The sequence below is a fragment of the Frankliniella occidentalis genome, unplaced genomic scaffold (assembly GCF_000697945.3).
Source record: "Frankliniella occidentalis isolate FOCC.00 unplaced genomic scaffold, Focc_3.1 Scaffold57, whole genome shotgun sequence".
In the NCBI taxonomy this organism is placed as follows: domain Eukaryota; kingdom Metazoa; phylum Arthropoda; class Insecta; order Thysanoptera; family Thripidae; genus Frankliniella; species Frankliniella occidentalis.
Window position 1 is genome coordinate 183,858 of NW_026267187.1, and position 6,317 is coordinate 190,174.

Sequence of the window (6,317 nt, forward strand, 5' to 3'; positions counted from 1 at the left end):
AACATTATTTGAGGGACCTGTGGTTTTTGATTTTTTTTAAATCCAAGTTTTGAGCTAGAATGCTCTTCTTCGAACTCGATCTGTCTTTTTATGATACAAAACGACCCTGAAATTCCCAGGTCGCTAGCTCAATTTGTTCTCGAGTTATCGTGCGCGCAGACAAACACACACACACACCGACACGCACTCAGACAGACGCGAAACTTTTTGGTCATCACTGGAGTAATAGGCTTCGCTAATCGCTGAGCCAATTACTCCCTTTCCAATTCTGGGACATGAAGCCTTTTTTACGATCTAAAAGACCATTTGGTCTTTTTCATCCTGTTTTCGCCAAGAAATGCCTCCTAGCACCCAAACGGTACAAGATAGAGCAAAACGGACGAAATTTTCGTAAGGGATCCACTTTCACGAGGTACTCTTTAGGAGACCATAAAAAATATTTGAAAGATAAAAAATATTTTGTTACCTGTGCTTATTGATTTTTTAAAAAAAGTCAATTTTTGAGCTACAGTGCTCATCTTCGAACTCGATCTTTCTTTTTATGATACAATACGACCCTGAAATCCCCAGATCGCTCTCTCAATTCATTCTCGAGTTATCGTGCGGACAGACATACAAACAGACAAACTAACAAACAGACAGACAAACAGAATGAAACTTTTCCGGTCAGTGGAGTAATGGGCTTCGCTAATCGCTCAGCCAATTATTTTGTCCTTTAGGGACAGTGCATTACAGAATTACTTCCAGCTCTGGACAATATTTCTTAAGAAATCACATGCACATGAATAATTCAGAAACTTAAATGATGACGCAATCACTTGAATCTTATCTCTCTATAATGTTTCTGTAGGTGGACCAAGGTCAACGGCAAATAGCTTTGCTCTCACGATGTTTAGATCTTCCTTTAAAATGAAGTTTTCTTTACGCTCTTTGCCCTCTCCTTCCAGTTCAATTGTATTCGAAGTAATTAGATAGGAACTTGTTATTGTACCTTACCTACCTACCCGGAGTCGAACCTCGGACCTTTGGATTGGTAATCTCTCATCCTTGACCACACGGCCACGACGACAAGACTGAGGGGTTACCGACGGCTACCTGCCTGATCCTACAGGTGTGCTACCGGGACTAAACTAAATATTCCTACTTTTCTTGTCTGAATTTCAGACTCAGACCTTCGTCTGAATAAATACTCTGAATTTTCAAATTTTCTTGACTGAACTCTTAATTCACACCTACAGCCTACAGCTATGAAATTTCAAACGTTCACTGAAAATTATGACAAAATTGTATGAAAACTCTATTCAGACAGCAAAGTCTGAAAAAGTTAGTCCGAATTTTCAGTTTTTTTTAACAGTGCATGTGTGGCACTATAGAGAATATTCATTTTCACAACAAACTCTGATGAGAAAGGGTAAACAGGTCACTATTTATAGGAAGAGTGAAAAAATAAAAAACCTCTCTGTCACCTGCTTTGTTGGCTGAGATTAACATGAGAATTAAGAATCTAATAGAACTCATGCCATCTGATTTTCAGCGTAAGCTAACTGACTTTTCAGAGTCTGACAGTAGGAAAGGCACTCCGTGCTGACAATTTCTAGAGTACGTGACACCGGTTCTTTTCAAAGGGGTTCTAGATAGAGAACGTTACGAACATTTTTTACTTTTGTACTGTTCTTGCAGAAGAATGTCTTGCCGCTCCCTTCTTGAGTTATTACTTGATGAAGCTCAGGCTTTGCTTTGTAGTTCTGTTGAACAATCCAAAACTTTGTACTTGGAAGATTTTATGAGTATGGTTGTGCACAGTGTACTCCACTTACCACAAGACTGCCGGCAGTACAGCATTTTAACAGATTTTTCTGCCTTTCCCTTCGAAAATTTTCAGGGTGAATTAAGAAGTCTCTAAAGAAGTACAAACTTTTGCAGCAAATTTAGAAAAGGCTGTCAGAAAAGGGCTTGTTTGAATATGTCCTCTCTGCACCTACACAAAATTCTGTATCAGAATCAAGAGAGGCAAAACACGGGTTTGGCCCCACTTGCGGATTGGGTGGCTTACATTTTACAAGACTTACTTATAATGGAATGTGTCTCTGTCTCTTGAAACTGGTGATAATATTGTTAAAGTTAAAAATGGTGCTATTGTCAGGGTGGCAAATTTTATTTGCCAAGATGACAAATGGTTCATTGTTGGTCAGAACTTCTCAAAATGCAATGACTTTTTCCTGAATTCATCATCAGTGGCTTGTGTCTAGTCTCACAAGTGGCTACTTTGTATGGCCTTTAGAAGAAGTGACAGGCAAAGGTTTTATTGTGCCTCATAAGAATCAGTTTGTTTGCATAATGTTGCTTCACTTGTGCTAGCTGTAAGATTTCAAATTTTATTTTGCCTGTAAAATTTAACTTTTACTGTGTACTATATGAAGTGTTTTTGTTTCAGGGGTGCAAATTCAACCAAGGACAATGAGTCTCCTGATTTTGCTATTGTCAACTTTCTGAACGGTGATGGCACTCCTTCGCCTTTCATGGAAATTGCCCCTCTCATATGGATTATGAACGGCGTGAAAGGCTGTACTTGTAGGTGGCCTAATGAAGACAAACTATCAAAAAAAACAATTGAATGAATTTGTGAAAAAGAAAGTCCCAGCCATGAAGAACTATAAAGCCTCCCGTGCACGAGTTTTGGCATTAAAGTGTAAGTAAGGTAGTTTATGTGCATGCGCAGGTCTGAAGTCAAAAGCATCAATCATTCTTTTACTTTGTTGTATGCTGGCTTTCTCAGCTTTGTCTAAAGTGTTCCGTTAATATATATGAAGAAAGCAGTTCTTCGGAGGGGGTAGCTGCTGATTCTGAGGATGAGATGGAAGTATATCTCCAATTTCAGAAAAGATCCCGAAGAGAAGAACAGACACCAGGCATTCGTAAGAAAGCCAAGGCGTCTGCCAGTCATAGCAATGTGCAGAAACCTGGCTGTCGTCACATTTTTGATGAGGATGACAATGATATTGATGATGACCTTGCTAGTAATGAAACGTTGGACTCGAGGACTTTCCCAGCCCTAATTTTTCTTTCTTCTTTATCCAGATAATTTATTCCCTGCTTCACTTCATTCTAAAGTTTTGTATATTGTAATAGTTTGCATTGACCGGTTGCTCTAAAATCAAATGTGTTATTATTTTGTGCGAAACTTTGGGTGCCTTCTTACGCATGCAAGTATTTTATTTAGGCTGTAAATTTGCCATCAAGAAATTGAGTAGTAATTTCTTTTATATTTCCTGAGTAATGGGCCTAATTTTTATTTGCATAGCTGCTCGTACTTTTACATATTTTCCAAGCTTTTGTTACAACTTAAAATTTGATTTCTTTAAATTTTCGTCCAGCTAAAGTCACAGATTATTTTTATTACATTGTTTAATAGAGAGGAGCAGACGGTTGCTGCACTACCAAAACCTACTTCACCTCCTCCACCTCCTCCTGTGCAACAACAACCTAGTGGCAGTCCAAGGATGAGGATGAAGATGGGAACAGCGACATAGATCTGACCAACAACTCATCAGACCATGTCAGTCGTAAAGGTAAGTCATTCCTTCTGCTTCTGATAAGGGATCATTTAGAAATTTCGTCCGTTTTTTGACTTTGATGCATTTCTGAGCTTTGCCCCTGCGAGACTCGGGGTCGGGGTAGGCCACCCCGCAGTACAAGCATGCATGACAGCGAGATGTGGCCAACCTACCAGGCGCTATGAGAGCTTGCTCAGGCTGAACTTGGCAGTTTCGTAGCGGCGAATGACAGACGTTCGTTCTGAATGACCCTGAGGATTTTATTTAATGTTATGCGCACTTATATTTACCATTTTATGGTGTCTAGATGAATTTAGGCGGTTTTCGTCCCAAACGATGGCACACTTCTTGTGTTGAATAATCACGATCTTAAATAGTTCTAATATATAGTCTCCTCAATGGGTTCGAAATCCCGTCTTCTCCAGAAAAATTACATAACACATCATGAACTAATTCAGACAATGCCTTAGACTTTGTTTCGCATTAAGATATGTATTCAGACAAATACTGTAACAAAGATGATTTTGACAATAGAGGAGAAATGTCCATATGAGCTCTCCAAGTGCGAATAATTAGTTCATTGGACTCGAGTATCTAACCAGGTTAGGTTATGTTTCCCCTTTGTTAGGTTATGTTTCACTGATGACAATACTAGAGTACTTATTCAAATACATGTAATTTCGAGCAGGATAAAATTGATAATTTCCTGATTCGTAAAAGGGGGGGGGTCAAGCGAGATTTGCCATTATTTCATACTTTTGCACCCCCTTATACTGACTGAACAGTTGATCTGACCCCTAAATGGACCTGGCCCTTGGATTCCCCTCACTTTTTCACCACGAAGGCCACTGGAGATTCAGTTCTATGAACATTTTTCTCCTTGAGACAATTTATAAAGTATTTGTCGACATTTGGGTAAAAAATCTTTCGCGATTATTGATTGATTATTGATTTTAAAAATCTAAAAAAAATAGCACACTTGTAGATTGCTAAAATGAAGAAATTGACACTCCAGTTTTCAAAAGAAATGCTTTCCTGATTTTTAACTTCCAAAACAAAATTCATGACTAATTTTATGCCGTTTTCTGACACTTAACTAATTGTAACTATGTATGTAAATTTATTTTGGACAAAAACTCGACTATAACTTCTAGCTAACAGTATAGTGATTCATTTCATACTACAGGCAAAGCTCTAATAGTAACGTGTCTCAAGTGAGAGTGCGCGCAAGATCCAAAAAAGAGTTACTGAGAATAACAGGTTTAAAGTTTGAGGGACAGTTTATTACCCTTAACTTAAATATAACGCAAATAAATAACTAGAATGCTCCTGCAGCATAACTTGGACCTCCCTCTTGCGCATCTAGCTTTTCTGCTTTCACCTTCCCAGCGAGCCTTCTGGCTCGCGAGCTTCCTTGGTCTCATTCTCAGCTCGGTGATCAGCCTTGTCAATTCTGGCCTTGTCCACAGTGTTGGCCCAATTAATTTGGTGTCTTCCTGCCACTCCACTGATCCGGTTCAGGACTTCAATTTTACTTTTTTGACCATCATTGAATGTCAGAACAGCTTCATAAGTCCCAAGTTCAAGCTTGGTACGCTGACAAAAGAGAGTTTTAGGAATCGTTTTCCAAACTAGTGCATTGAAACTCTCATTGGGATTTTGGGTCATGCCATCAACACACTTCTTCAGAAGCTCCGATTTAGTTAAGTTTTCATATGTTGGCTTGATGGTATCCATAACAGCAACGGGGAGAGAAGTTTTATGCTTGAATTTTTTCTTTTGGGCAACGGCTTTGTTGAATTTGCACCATGAATCGACGCGTCCGTGCAACAATATCCTATCTGTTTCGCTGCCCCGAAAGACTAGCCTATCTGTTTCGCTGCTCCGAAAGACTAGCCTATCTTTTTTGCTGCCCCGAAAGACTAGCCTATCTGTTTTTCGGCGCTCTCTGCAGCGCTGTCTTCTTTTCATTGTGGGTTTGCTAATATTAACTGTAGAAAAATAATAAAAATTTGCAATTTGTACCTTGATCTTCAAGGAACACGCGGCAGTGTTCACTTTTTTCCTACTGTAAATATTGGCAAACTCACAATAAAAAGGAGACAGCGATGCAGAAAGCGCAGAAAAACAGATAGTCTGTCTGTCTGTCTGTTCCACTAGAAGGAGATGTGCTAGAGACTTGAAATTTTCAGGGTATCTTAAGGTCCACTCCTAGAGAACGAAACGCCTACGGCAAATCCTATCAACCACCCCAAAAGGGCTAAAAGGGGGTATCAAAGAAAATAAGGTAGGTCAAAAAAGTCAGAAAAAATATTTTTTTTATGAGCTCTTACGGGGTAACTCGTCACAGTAGAGTCCTACGGGCGAAAATTTTGTCCGTTTTGCTCTATCTCTCACCGTTTAGGCGCTAGAGGGAGTTTCTATCACGAAAGTGGCCCAAAAATAAACATATTAATTTTAGAAAATATTAGAAGTTCTGCTTAGGGGTAACTTGCAAAAATAGAGCCCTGTGGGCGAAAATTTCGTCCGTTTGGCTCTATCTCTAACCGTTTAGGCGCTAGAGGGTCTTGTTTGACGAAAATAAGTTAAAAATTGCTGTAGTGAACAATTAAATGTAAAAGAAGGCCCAAAACCGCAAAAGAGGTAAAAAACTCCCTCCACCCAACCTGAAAAAACGTTTTCTAAGCAGAAGGGTGGGTTGTAGTCGCGGTGTTTCACCGTTACATCCCTTTCTCGTGTCTACGGGGCAAATTTTAAGGACAA